Genomic DNA, 17,223 nt, shown 5'->3' with positions numbered 1-17,223 from the left:
TGTTTTTGTTACATTAAACTTGCATAGTGGTGACAAGATGTTATTGACCCCTGAGAGTTCCTTCCATGGTGCTCAGCTATTTCCTATTTCCTCCATTTCAGGGGGTAGGACCAGAATTGAGTTTTTGCCAACAGTACTGACACCTGGACTTCCTTATCCTTACAGTATGCTAATATAAATTAAATGTTGGAGGAAGAAGGGGGTAATTAATGCACTGGTATTACAATGTGCTATGTTAGCAGAAAGGGATACAGCAACAATGTCAAAACAATGCAGAGGTGAAAGAGGTAGCTCTGATCTAAGCTTTGAACTGATAATGATGATGACAAGCTACAGCTAACCAGGACTAAATGAGTGGTCAGAGATAAGAGAGGAAGCCTTGATTTTAACTTTCAGGTGCATGGTGGACCCTCTGAAGGAGATAGCTTTCACTGACACAGTCCAGGTTCTCTTTTGCACATAGCTCTTGCTTGCTGTGCTGGTTGGGATTAGCATCATGATGTTTTGTTTTTTTAACAAGAGACAGACTAAGCTTTTAAAAATCAACTGGTGACAGAAAGTTAGACAGATTTGTAAATTACTTCTGTTTAAAAATCCTAATCCTTCCAGTACATATCAGCTGCTGTATGCAACATAGGAAGTTATTTTCTTTTTAAATGTATTTTCTGTCTGACCACAGTGCTCTCTGCTGACACCTCTGTCCATGCCATGAACTGTCCATGCCAGAACAGGAGAAAATCCCCCTAGCAAACCTCTCCTGCTCTGGACAGTTACTGACATGGACAGAGGTGTCAGCAGAGAGCACTGTGGTCAGACAAAAAATAAATTAAAAAGATAAGTACTTCCTCTGTAGCATACAGCAGCTGATAAGTACTGGAAGGATTAATATTTTAAAATCTAAGTAATTTGCAAATCTATTAAACTTTCTGGCATCAGTTGATTTAAAAAAAGAAATCCACCCGAGTACCCCTTTAATTACAGACTGTGAACTGCAAATTCTGAGGAAGTGAGACCCCTAGTGGCTGAAATTTTAGACATATTTTTAGTGGGAAGAAATTTAAGATTTTTAAGGGAAATAACATACAGATTTTCTTCTGAGCACTTCTGCTATCAGACGAGCCCAAGCTGTGAGAGTCTCAATTTCAGCTCACTTTTTCATATGATCAATGCCCTGGTCATAATGCTTTAAAAGAGTAATAGAAATACAGCTTTCTTTATTATCCCAATATATTCCCTAAATGGGAAAACAAATCCCTGCTATAGAATATACCAAAATACATCTGCAAGGTAAAGATTATCTTAAGATATATAAGATATATAATACTGAAGGATGCATAATGCCAAAAACCTTTAGTGCCTATATCAGTGCTTCCCAACCAAGGTTTCTCCAGCTGTTCCAAAACTACAACTCCCAGCATGCCCGGACAGCCTTTGGCTGTCCGGGCATGCTGGGAGCTGTAGTTTTGCACCAGTTGGTTGCATCCTATTTGAGAAGCTCTGGCCTAAATCATTGTAATTAGAAATGTACAAGATGAATTAGCGTCTCTTTACTTTTTTAACTTCACGAAATTTGTATATTCATTTATGCACTTTTTCATATTGGCATACAGTGGCCCAGATTTATCAATCTGCTTGAAACCAAAACTTTCTTGTTTTGCCCATAACAACCAATCCCAGCTCAGCTTTCATATTTTAATGAGCTCTGGTTAAATGAAAGCTGAGCTGCGATTGGTTGCTATGGGCAACACCAGGCAGTTTTGTTTTCAGGCAGATTGATAAATCTGGGCCAGTATGTTTCTGCCTAAATTTACTACCCATTTACTTCAATGGGATTCCGCTGTCCCATTCACACAGCGCAACTGCTCAGCTGAGATTCTACATTCTGCATTTCGCAAAATTTAAATAAAGACCTGTGAATTGAAGGCGGTATCCCATCAAAATTAAAGGGGTTATCCACCATAAGGTGATTTTAGTATGTACCTGGCAGGCAGTAATGGACATGCTTAGAAAGGATCTGCGCTTGTCTTGGGGCTAAATGGCTATGTTGTGAGATTACCATAACACTGTGGCTAGCTTTTTGTGAACTGATATTTCCTGTTTTAGTTTTCTTTTTTTGACTACAAATCCCACAATTCCATTTTCCTCCCTCCCACACATCAGCCACCCCACCCATTGAAACATAAATGAGCTGCATTAATTCAAAAGACCTGTGGTTTTCAATCAGGGTGCCTACAGCTGTAGTATTAGTTGCAGTTGATCTCACTCTCACCAAGCGATCACTCCACTGAAGCAGACAGGCTCCCTGTCATCAGCTGACTAGTGAGTCAGGTCTCAGCCGCAATGCAACCTGGGAAAAATCCGAGACAGCAGTCATTTTGTATGCTGTTGCAAATAAATATTGGAGTGAAAATCACAGAAGAATTGTGAGAAAACCGTCACACACAGGTACAGACACTATATTATGAACTACACTAACTTTACAGCCCCTGTAGCATAGTCAAATATTTTACTATATTCAGATTAATGTTAATACATTTTTAATAAAGAAAAGAAAACAATCCTATTGTGTAGAATGCTTACATTTGTATGAGTTTGGCCTACAGTAAATGTGTGGGTTCCTCCTCAAAACTGTTAAGTGTACACATTATGCAGTGTAACCTTGCCAAATACACCTAATTCCAAATAAGCTTGTGGACTTATCTAGTCTGAATACAAGATGTTAAATTTGACAAACATTCTGGAAAGTTCTGATAATACTTACAATTGATTACTTTGTCGCTGAAAGTAGATATGTTATATCATTTTTTATGCTTTTATACTATACAATATACTATACGTTTATACTGCACCTTAAAAATGGATGCTAGAAGTGTTCATTGTTCATTGTTTCTACAGTAAATTCCTAGAACCACCTTCTATCTATACATACAACAATTTTTATTAATGCCAGTTAATGGCGTGGACCACAATGTCATGAATTTCACCCAAAGCTTCATTTTCATATTCACACAGGCACGCTGCAGGTTTAACCCCTTAAGGACTCAGGGTTTTTCCATTTTTGCACTTTCGTTTTTTCCTCCTTACCTTTTAAAAATCATAACCCTTTCAATTTTCCACCTAAAAATCCATATTATGGCTTATTTTTTGCATCGCCAATTCTACTTTGCAGTGACATTAGTCATTTTACCCAAAAATGCACGGCGAAACGGAAAAAAAATCATTGTGCGACAAAATCGAAAAAAAACGCCATTTTGTAACTTTTGGGGGCTTCCGTTTCTACGCAGTGCATATTTCGGTAAAAATTCCACCTTATCATTATTCTGTAGGTCCATACGGTTAAAATGATGCCCTACTTATATAGGTTTGATTTTGTCGCACTTCTGGAAAAAATCATAACTACATGCAGGAAAATTTATACGTTTAAAAATGTCATCTTCTGACCCCTATAACTTTTTTATTTTTCCACGTACAGGGCGGTATGAGGACTAATTTTTTGCGCCGTGACCTGAAGTTTTTATCGGTATGATTTTTGTTTTGATCGGACTTTTTGATCACTTTTTATTCATTTTTTTAATGGTATAAAAAGTGACCAAAATACGCTTTTTTGGACTTTGGAATTTTTTTGCGCGTACGCCATTGACCGTGCGGTTTAATTAATTATATATTTTTATAGTTCGGACATTTACACACGCGGCGATACCACATATGTTTATATATTTTTATTTTACACTGTTTTATTTTTTTTATGGGAAAAGGGGGGTGATTCAAACTTTTATTAGGGAAGGGGTTAAATGACCTTTATTAACACTTTTTTTTTACATTTTTTTTTGCAGTGTTATAGGTCCCATAGGGACCTATAACACTGCACACACTGATCTCCTATGCTGATCACTGGCGTGTTAACACGCCTGTGATCAGCATTATCGGTGCTTGACTGCTCCTGCCTGGATCTCAGGCACGGAGCAGTCATTCGTCGATCGGACACCGAGGAGGCAGGTAAGGGCCCTCCCGGTGTCCAATCAGCTGTTCGGGATGCCGCGATTTCACCGAAGCCGGGATACTTTTCACTGAGCAGCCGGGATACTTTCAGTTTCACTTTAGAAGCGGCAGTCAACTTTGACCGCCGCTTCTAAAGGGTTAATACCGCACATCGCCGCGATCGACGATGTGTGGTATTAGCCGCTGGTCCCGGCCGAAGCGATATGATGCAGGATCGCGGCGCAATCCCGCTTCATATGGCGGGAGCCGGCGCAGGACGTAAATATACGTCCTGCGTCGTTAAGGGGTTAAAGAGGTTGTCCAGTTTTAGAAAAATACTTCTTCTTTTTTTTTATTTTTTTTATTTTTTTGCTATAACAGCACCACTCCTGCCCACAGGTTGAATGTAGAACTGCAGCTCAGTCTCATTCAATCCAATGGAGGCAGAATTTTTCTAATACTGAACAACCTCTATAAACCGACTAGGGTTTTTCACTACAGATTTTGAGCAGCACATTATGTTGACTTTAATGCGGTGGAAAACTTTCAGAAGACCTCTCCAATGTGGTTTGTCACAAATGCAACATTTCAGCAACAAATATACACAGAAAACCTGCGTAAATGCCATGATAAGTGTCAGCCAATGACCCTACAATGTTTTACCTGGGTAATCCTATGTCACTTGATAAGTTGGATATAATAGATTCAATGCCATTATTTTCTTCCTTATTTTCCTTGTGATCGAATTCTTTGGCTGCATCATCTTCTTTCTTCTTGAAGGGTCCATGGAAATAAGGTCTAAAAAAAAAAAAAAATCCCCAGTTTTTCATGATTTAGTGTGGTATGGGCAAGGGTAGAACTTTAGTGCCCATGTATTGTCTTATGGGGGATTTATTGTATAATTAAGATAAATCACAGCAGCCATTAATATTTTCAATGAGACCATATTCATTATTATATTACATCAACTGTTCACATGTAATTTAAGGACAACAGAAATAATACCTGCATGCAATCTAATGGCGTTCACCTTACACCGTGCAATAAAATAATACAAGAGATTATCATTTCTTACACATTGAAATTGTTCATCTAAATTTCCCCCATACAGATAAATAGATTTGAGAGTTCTCCATCCACAGCCTCAATTAACCTAACCCATTCACCTGGCAAATCTCCACACATCACTTAAGTCAAAACATGAAAACTTAAAATGAGAGCCTCCCAGCAGACCCAGGCCGCATGCCAGGTTCGTGAGAATGCAAAACAATGTCCAAATACGACAGCTCAAAGTCAATTACCCTTTAAGCGTTGCTAGAAATCAGTATACAGATAGGGCTGAATGCAACCTAGTATATAGTATTTTCCCTATACTTCCCTTATGTATCTTTATGGGTCTAGATTTATTGAAAAAACATTTTGCACATTTTACAGAATGCATTAGCAGAATGAAAAAAATAAATGCATAATAATAATACAGTAATTGTTTTCTCTGCCAGCCATCCTACTTCTAATGCTCCTTTTCACTGGAGAGGAGCCCCAGATGAATCATGTCATGGTCTACTCCACAGCTATCTTTTATTTCTGGGGGGCTGGCTCTAGGCGTAGAGGCGCTGGCTCTGCTAATGGGGATCCAGGACACTTGTCCCGGATCCCCAGGCGAGCGAACACCGCTGTAAGCTGTGTGCACACACAGCATAAGCCTCCTCTCAGTGTGAGCCACAGGACCTGCAGCCTCACTGAGAGGAGACCTGTGAACTCTGCCCGCACACAGCCCAGGCGCCGGTGACATCACTCATTGGCGCCTGCACTGAAGCAGGAGAAGAACGCAGCCAGCTTGTGCTGCCCACGGGATCGCTGTGTGGGAAATAGGTGAGTAAAAGTTGTTTTTAATTCATTCTGGCATCAGCAGGAGAGGGAAGGTGACGGGAGGGGGGGGGAATAGGGAAATGCAAGTGGTGATGATGAGGGGGTGCAAGTGATGATGATGAGGTTGGGGTGCAAGTGATAGGGGTGGTGGTGCAAGTGATGGGGGGGTGCAAGTGATGGGGGTGCACGTGATGGGGGAAGGGGGGTGCAGGTGACGAGGGGGTGCAGGTGACAGGGAGGGAGATGCAGGTGATGGGGAGGGGATGCAGGTGATGGGGAAGGGGGTGCAGGTGACAGGGAGGAGGATGATGATTTGGATGTGAAGGCGCACTGGCTACCAACACAGTTACCTGCCTGGCTACCTACCTTATTAATTGCCTGGTTACATACCCACCTACTTAGTCACCTGGCTACCTACCTACATAGCTACTTACCTATATAGCAAACTAAGTATCTACCTACATACATAGCTACCCATTTACCTACCTTGCTACCTACCTACTTATATCCAAGGAAAATCGGAGCTCACCAAAGTATAAAGTACAGAATTCTGTGGAGTTTATTCCATTTGAAACATTGTTACAGAGCAGGCTACGTTTCGTCACCTCTCATGCTTGACAAAGGTGAAGAGAGGTCGCTGAAACGTATCCTGCTCTGTAACACTGTTTGAAATGGAATAAACTGCACTGAATTCTGCACTTCTGGAGAGTGCACTGAAAAAATGCAGAAACTAAGATGTTTGTCCTGCAGATGCTGCAGTGATGGGTTTTGGTTGGAAGAAGTCGTCATGGTGGTCTGAGCCAGAAGGAGAACAGAAGGAAAGAGGCCGACGCCAACCGTAAAAGATGTGAATTGTTAGTCAGTTAATGTAACTGTATGTATATTATTGTGCAAGACGACTGGAGTCTTATTCTGGAGTCTGATTCTGAGGTCTATATTATGGTGCGTGGTGATTCTGAGGTCTGTATTATGGAGAGGTCTGATTCTGGGGTCCATATTATGGTGGGTAATGTACAAACAAGGAGAGCGCTCCTAGTGTGCTACCGTAATGCAAAGAGAATATGAACAAACAAGAAAACTTGCTCACCAAGTATAGTTGTACTGCGACCAAGTACAACTATGGTGAAGGCGTGAAGTGACCCTGCAACGGGCGAAGAATGGCAGCTGCTCCTGGACACACAGGCGAAGCAAATAAACGGATCCCTCCAAGGAACAGCCCAGGATAGAAGCAGTGCACAAGACTTCAAAGATAAAATGGTTTATTTACCCGGCATGCATTATTTACCATATGCATATTATGGTGGGATCTGATTCTGGGGTCTGTATTATATTGGGGTCTGATTCTGGGGTCTGTATTATGGTGGGTGGTGATTTCTGGGTCTTTATTATGGTGGGGACTGATTCTGGGGTCTGTATTATGGTGGGTGGTGATTCTGGGGTCTTTATTATGGTGGGTGGTAATTCTGGGTTCTGTATTATGGTGGGTGGTGATTCTGAGGTCTGTATCATGGAGAGGTCTGATTATGGGGTCTATATTATGGTGGGATCTGATTCTGGGGTCTGTATTAAAGTGGGGTCTGATTCTGGGGTCTGTATTATGGTGGGTGGTTATTTCTGGGTCTGTATTATGGTGGGGACTGATTCAGGGGTCTGTATTATGGTGGGGTCTCATTCTGGGGTCTGTATTATGGTGGGGTCTGATTGTGGGGCCTGTATTATGGTGGGTGGTGATTTTGGCGTCTGTATTATGGTGGGTGGTGATTCCGGGATCTGTATTATGGTGGGTGGTGATTCTGGGTTCTATATTATGGTGGGGTGGAGATTCTGGGGTCTGAATTATGGTGGGGTCTGATTCTGGGGTCTGTATTATGGAGGGGTCTGATTCTGGGGTCTGTATTATGGTGGGGTCTGATTCCAGTGTCTGTATTATCGTGGGGTCTGATTCCGGGGTCTGCATTATGGTGAGGACTGATTCTGGGGTCTGAATTATGGTGGGGACTGATTCTGGGGTCTGTATTGTGGTGAGGACTGATTCTGGGGTCTGTATTATGTTGGGGACTGATTCTGGGGTCTGTATTATGGTGGGGACTGATTCTGGGGTCTGTATTATGGTGGGGTTTGATTCTAGGGTCTGTATTATGAGGGGGTCTGATTCTAGGGTCTGTATTATGAGGGGGTCTGATTCTGGGGACTTTATTATGGTTGCGGACTGATTCTGGGGACTATATTATGGTGCAGACTGATTCTGGGGTCTGTATTATGGTGGGTGGTGATTCTGGGGTCTGTATTATGGTGGGTGGTGATTCTGGGGTCTGTATTATGGTGGGGACTGATTCTGGGGTCTGTATTATGGTGGGGTCTGATTCTAGGGTCTGTATTATGAGGGGGTCTGATTCTGGGGTCTGTATTATGAGGGGGTCTGATTCTGGGGACTTTACTTTGGTTGCAGATTAATTCTGGGGACTGTATTGTGGTGAGGACTGATTCTGGGGACTGTATTGTGGTGAGGAATGATTCTGGGGTCTGTATTATACAGGTCTGAGTTAAAATGGTTGTTCTTACTGTAAGGTCCTTACAGCAAGAACAATATATAACAATTCTGGAAAAAATCCACCGCGACAAGCCACACCCCCACAAATCCCACCCAAGCAAGCCACACCGACAACAAGCCACACCCATATTGCCGGCACACCAAGCGACTTCGAAAAAAAATTGGGCACAGCACTACCAAAAGGTTGCTTGCCCCGCCCCTCCCCTTTATGCACAGTGGCTGTCTTGCTGTTACTAGAAAAGTATTTAACCTAACTACAGGCAGTGGACCGCAGATTGCAGAAAAGAGACACACCTAGTGTCCTAGAGCTGTTTTCTCTGGTAAGAAGTAATTTTTGGTAAATTAAGGGATTTACAAATATCACATTAAAGGAAGTTTTTTTGAAATAGTGCTGACAATTAACCCCTTAAGGCCCTGGGGTTTTTCCATTTTTGCATTTTTGTTTTTTCCTTCTTACATTTAAAAAATCATAACTCTTTCAATTTTGCACCAAAAAATCCATATGATTTTATACGCCACCAATTCTACTTTGTAATGACATCAGTCATTTTACCCAAAAATCTACTGCGAAATGGAAAAAAAATCATTGTGAGACGAAATTTTAATAAAAAGCCATTTTGTAAATTTTGGGGGCTTCCGTTTCTACGCAGTACATTTTTCGGTAGAAATGACACCTTATCTTTATTCTGTTATTGAAATGATACCCTATTTATATAGGTTTGATTTTGTCTTACTTCTGAAAAAAAATCATAACTACATGCACGAAAATTAATATGTTTAAAATTGTCATTTTCTGACCCCTATAATGTAAAATTTTTCCACGTACGGGGCGGTATGAGGGCTCATTTTTTGCACTGTGATCTGAAGTTTTTAGCGGTACCATTTTTGTTTTGATTGCACTTTTTAATCACTTTTTATTCATTCTTCATGATATAAAAAGTGACCAAAAATACGCTATTTTGGACTTTGGAATTTTTTTGCGCGTACGTCATTGACCGTGCAGTTTAATTAACTATATATTTTTATAGTTTGGACATTAACGTACGTGGCAATACCACATATGTTTATTTTTATTTACACTTTTTTTTTTAAATGGGAAAAGGGGGGTGATTCAAATTTTATTTAGGGGAGGGGTTAAATGATCTTTATTTACTTATTTTTTCACTTTTTTTTTGCAATGTTATAGCCATAATAGGGGACTATAATATGTGCAGTACATTGATTCAATACACTGATCAATGTCATTGCATTGATCAGTGTTATCGGCAGTCGATTGCTCAAGCCTGGATTTCAGGCTTGGAGCAATCAATCGCCGATCGGACATGCAGGAGGCAGGTAAGGCACCCTCCTGATGGGTTCTAGCTGATTGGGACATTGCGATTTTACCGCGATGGTCCCAATCAGCCCGACTGAGCTGCCAGGAAGCTTTCACTTTAGACGCAGCGATCAACTTTGATCGCCGCGTCTAAAGAGTTAATTCCAGACATCAGCCCAATCGGCAATGTCTGGAATTAGCCGTGGGTCCCGGTTAGTTATAGCAACCGGGACCCACCGGGTATGATGCGTTAATGAATGTCCATTTGCGGCAAGGGGTTGACAACCATGGCCTGCAAAGGGACTTCTTATTGAGTTTGTGTCTATATACTATAGGTGTATATATTTAAGTTAATATGTAACAAGAACTTACCTGATCAGGCTCCTGTGCTGCATCCTTTCTGGTCCCTGGCACCCTTCCTGTAATCTGCTGCACAGCATTCCCAGGTTGTGTGGTGACATCCATCTTGGTGATAGGCAGGACAATTAGGAGGCTGGGATGCCAGGCCAATCATTGATGGCCCTGGTTTCCCATGCTTCCCTTCATGGTTTTTTAACCGGCATCTGCTGGCCACAGAAACATGTGATTGGTCTGTATAGTCTTTACTAGCATTTCACTGGATCCTAACCATTTGCCTGTTTCTTGACTTTGCCTAATAATTTGGACTTTGTACAATGTGACTCTTCTTGTCTGTATGTTGTTTGTTCTACTTCTGGTTCTGATGTTATACTGTGTGGACTTCCTAGTTTTGACAATTTGGTTTGGTTTCTGGTTTACCCTTTAGCCCTCCAAGTTTGTCTTTTATGTGCCTGTTAGGCTTTGGCCTGGCTTGTCTGACTTTCCTTATATTCTTGTTCACTTAGTCCAGTGTAGGGGCCCTCACCCATTTGAGGGCCACCGCTTAGGGATCATCCAAACAGGTATGTACAGTGGATGAAGTCAGTTTAGGGATGCACGGTTCTCTACCTGACTTGACAGTTTATGTTTTTATGTGCAGTAGTGTGTAGGTAGTTTCACACCTAGCCATTCATTGAAAAATGCTACTTTTTTGCTGGTGTTTTACTGATAATGAATTGTACTTTTTTAAATTATATTTTATGTACATGATTATGGGGCAGCCATCTTACTGCTGTTAATAGAATTGAGTCCTGTTTTACAGCAGCTATACAGTGGGGGTAAAAGAAATTTAGTCAGCCACCAATTGTGCAAGTTCTCTGACTTAAAAAGATGAGAGAGGCCGGTAATTTTCTTCATAGGTACACTTCAACTATGAGAGACAGATTTGGGGTAAAAGAATACAGGAAATCACATTGTAGGATTTCTAATGAATTAATTGGTAAATTCCTCGATAAAATAAGTATTTGGTCACCTACAAACAAGCAAGATTTCTGGCTCTCACAGACCTGTAACTTCTTCTTTAAGAGTCCCCTCTGTCCTCCACTTGTTACCTGTATTAATGGCACCTGTTTGAACTTGTTATCAGTATAAAAGACACCTGTCCACAACCTCAAACAGTCACACTCCAAACTCCACTATGGCCAAGACCAAAGAGCTGTCTAAGGACACCAGAAACAAAATTGTAGACCTGCACCAGGCTGGGAAGACTGAATCTGCAATAGGCAAGCAGCTTGGTGTAAAGAAATCAACTGTGGGATCAATTATTAGAAAACAGAAGACATTCAAGACCACTGATAATCTTCCTCGATCTGGGGCTCCATGCAAGATCTCACCCCGTGGTGTCAAAGTGATCACAAGAACAGTGAGCAAAAATCCCAGAACCACACGGGAGGACCTAGTGAATGTCCTGCAGAGAGCAGGGACCAAAGAAACAAAGGCTACCATCAGTAACACACTACGCCACCAGGGACTCAAATCATGCAGTGCCAGACTTGTCCCCCTGCTTAAGCCAGTACATGTCCGGGCCCCGTCTGAAGTTTGCTAGAAAGCATTTTGATGATCCAGAAGAGGATTGGGAGAATGTCATATGATCAGATGAAACCAAAGTAGAACTTTTTGGTAAAAACTCAATTAATCATGTTTGGAGGAGAATGCTGAGAACACCATACCTACTGTGAAGCATGGGGGTGGAAACATCATGCTCTGGGGCTGTTTTTCAGCAAAAGGACCAGGACGACTGATCCATGTAAAGGAAAGAATGTATGGGGCCATGTATTGTGAGATTTTGAGTGAAAAATCCCCTTCCATCAGCAAGGAAATTGAAGATGAAACATTGCTGGGTCTTTCAGCATAACAATGATCACACCGCCCGGGCAACGAAGGAGTGGCTTCGTAAGAAGCATTTCAAGGTCTTGGAGGGGCCTAGCCAGTCTCCAGATCTCAACCCCATAGAAATCCTTTGAGGGAGTTGAAAGTCTGTGTTGCCCAGCAACAGCCCCAAAACATCACTGCTCTAGAGGAGATCTGCATGGAGGAATGGGCCAAAATACCAGCAATAATGTGCGAAATCCTTGTGAAGACTTACAGAAAACATTTGACCTCTGTCATTGCCAACAATGGGTATATAACAAAGTATTGAGATTAACTTTTGTTATTGACTAAATACTTATTTCCCACCATAAATTTTAAATTCTTAAAAAAAAATCAGACAATGTGATTTTATGGATTTTCTTTCCTCATTATGTCTCTCATAGTTGAGGTATACCTATGATGAAAATTACAGGCCTCTCTCATCTTTTTAAGTGGGAGAACTTGCACAATTGGTGGATGACTACTTTCTTTCCCCCACTGTATGTGCTATAGGAGCCTTTAGTCTGAAGATGACTGTTCGAATTATATGGGAAAGTTTTCAAGGCATGCTCTGTGAGCGCACCCCACAGCAAAATCAGCTGCACAAAATATGCAGAAGATCCTGTATGTGTGAACAACACCCTAGAACAAACAAATTAAAGGGGTACTCCAGTGGAAAAAAAAAATTTTCCGATTAACTGGTGCCAGAAAGTCAAACAGATATGTAAATTACTTCTATTAAAAAATCATAACCCTTCCAGTATTTATCAGCTGCTGTATACTACAGAGAAAGTTCATTTCTTTTTTAATTTATTTTCTTGTCTGTCCACGGTGCACTCTGTTGACACCTCTGTCCATGTCAGGAACTGTCCAGAGCAGGAACAATTCCCCATAGCAATCCTCAGCAGAGAGCACTGTGGACAGACAAAAAAAAAATTTCAAAAAGGAAAAGAATTTCCTTTGTGGTATACAGCAGCTGATAAGTACTGGGAGGATTAAGATTTTCTGATAGAAGTAATTTACAAATCTGTTAAACTTTCTGACACCAGTTGATTTAAAAGAAAAATGTTTTCCACCAGATACCCCTTTAAACTCAAATCACATTTCAGAAAAGGAGAGAGAGGGGCTGCATACAGACCATTCGGAGATCCTTGCTGTTAGATTTACCACAGAACGACAGCAAGCAGCCTGCAGTGCATTGTACTGTATGCAAGTTACATTACCATATATAACTGTCAACAGCGCATTCTACATCACACAATATATTAAAGTGAGTACAGTGCCACTACCTTAAGCCCAACCTACCACCCACCCCAAACTCCCTCCCCCCCCCAATCTGTAATCATGCATACATGCATATTCATTTGCTAATCATGTCTACAAAGGTGTGATTATGATTTATTGATAGCCTGGGCATGTCCAGTGTCACCCCTGTTCTCATTGCAGTCTATCGCAAGCCCAGAAGTGGCAATTTCCCTGGGCATGCACACTGTTTAAACCAAGACTCTTCTGGGTGCATGAGCTGTCTATCACAACTAATCATGTCAATCATTAATTCATTATGAGATATATATTTATAAGGTGTGGTTCCCTCCTTTAGAGTACATTCACACGTACTATGTTTAAGAGGAGAAAATAGCAAAATCTTAAGTATACATGTCTATGCCTTCAAGAGCGAATCGTAAAACTAAGTGCTCTTTCCAGGGGCCTTCTCCTGTTGTATCCTGCATATTTTGTACTTAGCCACTTTGTATACTTTCTACTCTATACCACCACAGAGAACATTGTGCACTTAATGTGAAATAACAAACCTCATCCTGGTTATAGCTCTGTAAAGATAAACAGGCGCAGCACATAATGTGGTATGATGCAGCAGGCTTTATCATAACACGGCAGGAGAATTGCACAACGACTATACGTATAGTGCACTAGCTCAGGCTTGTAAATTGCTAGCCATGTTCCCAGGGAGCAAAAAAAATAATAATATAGCTGTACAAAATAGTTTTTTAAGGTCTTAAGAAGCCCCTGAGAGCCCCATCATCAATACAACACTCCCAATCTGTATTGTGATACAGCGTTGCTTTAGTTGTACCTTAAATGAAAAGAATCATATTGATTGGGCAGATTTAACACACTAAAATGTATTCTGCAGAGATTGCATGTGCTCGGTGATTTTATGAAGTCCTCTTTCACTTTTATTTTTCCCTCATCTTTTTTCCCCTGAGAGGCCGCAGACCAGCTTGCAGAGCAAATTGCCCTAAATTGAGTTCTTTTTACCGGCACATATAAATCTGCTTGCATTTCCCTGTCTAAAAAAACTTTCAGCATTTTCCTTGCTTCATTCTTTAATAAGCCCTTCCCCTTTCCAATTAAACTAAAGGAGTTTGCACCGCTATCTTATGCCAATTAGATGAATTCTACATTGCTAGCCAACATATTGAGGTCCTCATTGCCCTTCCTTCATTAGGACGGTCTGGCACTCTGCCATAGGCTTTCATAGAAAAAATGTAAACTGACAGGCAGTTTGCCCACTCACAACTTTCCCTCATTTGTGTCTCCTGGATTCTGTTTTTGCTTGTTTTTAATTATACATACTACAAAACATAGATTCTTTCTTAGTTTTTCCATTTTGTCTTTTTCCTTTTACTTTCACTCACTTAATTTCTTATTCACTTTCAGTTTTTATTTATTTATTTTTGTTCTTTGATAAGTATCTTTTAAATTTTTTTCCTTCTTCGCTTTTCTCTTCTTGGCTTTCGCTTTTACTTTATTCACTTTCTCTTGTAATTTTTATTTATCCACTTTCTCTTTTACTTTGTTACTTTGTCAGTTTCTCTTTTATTTCTTTCCTGCTTCATGTTCTCTTTCAAACTGCTCACTTTCTATTTTACTTTCTCCTTTGTCAACTTTCACTTTTACTTAGTTTCCTATTTACTTCATCTGTTACTTGTTTCCCACTTTATTTTCTCTTTTTTTCCTTTGGTTTTGTTCTTTTTCTTATTCCCTTTTTCTATCAAAGCTCCAGGTGCAGAAATTTTCAAAATAAACAATGAAAAGAATTCAAACCTTATTTTCATACTTTGAGTTAAAACACCACTATAAAAAAAAAAGTATAGAGTGCACTTATGCTGATGTGTGTGTGTTTTTGTTTTTTTTTTGTTAATACTGTGCTCTCTATAAGGTGGCACTTAACCCCAGTAATACATTTTTATAGCTGATTCTCGCTTTATTGAACACTATGTATACAGCGATCAGGGAGGAAGTAATAAGCCATAGTCTGACAACTTGAAAACAGCCAGCACAGCAATTTCAACCATAATTAAAATCCGTCTTTACTGCATATTCATTAAAATTCCATATTAAAGGGGTAATCCGGTGGGATTTTCTTTTTTTAAATCAACTGGTGCCAAAAAGTTAAACAGATTTGTAAATTACTTCTATTTAAAAATCTTAATCCTTCCAGTACTTATCAGCTGCTGTATACTACAGAGGAAGTTATTTTCTTTTTGAATTTATTTTTGGTCTGACCACAGTGCTCTCTGCTGACACCTCTGTCCATGTCAGGAATTGTCCAGAGCAGGATAGGTTTGCTATGGGAATTTGCTCCTACTCTGGACAATTTCTGTCACGGACAGTGGTGTCAGCAGAGAGCACTGTGGTCAGACAGAAAATAAATTCAAAAAGAAAAGAACTTCCTGTGGAGCATACAGCAGCTGATAAGTACTGGAATGATTAAGATTTTTAAATAGAAGTAATTTACAAATCTGTTTAACTTTTTGGCACCAGTTGATTTAAAGAAAAATTGTTTTCCACCAGAGTACCCTTTAAGAGTAATTTGGGTTGCACACATACACCCCCTCATGCATTTTGGAGTTCTTTCATGAAATCAAGTTCCTAAATGAATTCTACCAGTAAGAACTATGTTTGAAAGCTCATCAGTGGGGTGTATGTATACCCCAGTATTGCTCCTAATATCGAATTTTAATAGATATACCATAAATACAGATTTATTCATGGTTGGAATTACTGTGCTGGCTGTTCACACACATATATATATATATATATATATATATATATATATATAATATATACTGTAATTTGTTACAACCTCACACAAGTCGGGTGTGGCAGTCATTAGCAGAGACTATTTCTTATGACCATCGCTTTGTTTTATTAGAGCTTCACAAAACTTTTACACACAAGCTACCGTCCCAACGCAGAATATTTCACAGCATATTTCACGCTACACAAAATGTGCTGCGCAGCGGAAAATTTGCTGTGTATTCTGCACTGAGCATACACACAGGGCTAACTGGCAGCAGCCCTGTGTGTTCAATGTTGTGGACCTTTTCCTACGAGCATGTTTTGGTCAGTGACACTTTTTCCCCACATGCAGTGTGCTCACGGTGTGGCGCGTCACTCCCATAGATTTTCAATGGGGGAGATTTATCAAAGGATTTAGACTGTTTTTTCCTGTCTAAATTTGTCGCACAGAAAGTCGCAGTCTAAATATGTGCGAATTTTCTGCAACTTTTGCTCTAGAGGATTTTTAGAACATGATGCATGCAAGACTATTTTAGACTGAAATGCATTGAAAAATGCATTGGTGCTGAATTTATCAAAAGCGACAAGTTGCATCGGCTGAAAGTACGCCGAAATGTCAGACCATGTTGGAGCAGGTTTAAATATAGACTAAAGCATAGATCCTGAAGTCTGTGCACAGAATTTATCAAGAGCCGTGCACCATTTGATAAATTAGGCGCACAATAGACCAGCCTAATGCGCCGTAGTTTGGTTTATATTGATGCGGGACATAGACAGCTTTGATAAATCTCCCCCAATATGTTTTTGTCCCTGCATAAAAAAAACATTGTGGGAAAGTGTGTTGCATGTTTTTTTTTTTTTTTTTTCCTTTAGTTTTTCTTGCTTTTAGTTCTGGCATTTTTTATTTTTCCCTTTAGCTTTTCTTGCTTTTAGTTCTGGCATTTTTTTTTTTTTTAAGAATGACATGATTTGCAATGGGAAAAAAACACATCTGAAAGAAACACAATGAAAAAAACGAAAGTACTAAAACACACTTTTTAGGGTGGAAAAGGCCAAGATGAAGAACCAAAAAAGAAGCAGCAGGCAAAAAAGTGCCATTAATAAGAGTGTGTGAAAGCTACAGATAAAACAAACACAAAAGTAGACTATTTTTCCTTTTTTTTTTTTTTTTTTTTTTTTTAAGTATTCAAAATTACTAGGCTAGGTTCAGACTACGGAA

The sequence above is a fragment of the Hyla sarda genome, chromosome 3 (assembly GCF_029499605.1).
Source record: "Hyla sarda isolate aHylSar1 chromosome 3, aHylSar1.hap1, whole genome shotgun sequence".
Classification (NCBI taxonomy): Eukaryota; Metazoa; Chordata; class Amphibia; order Anura; family Hylidae; genus Hyla; species Hyla sarda.
Note: the sequence above shows the minus strand (reverse complement) of the source record.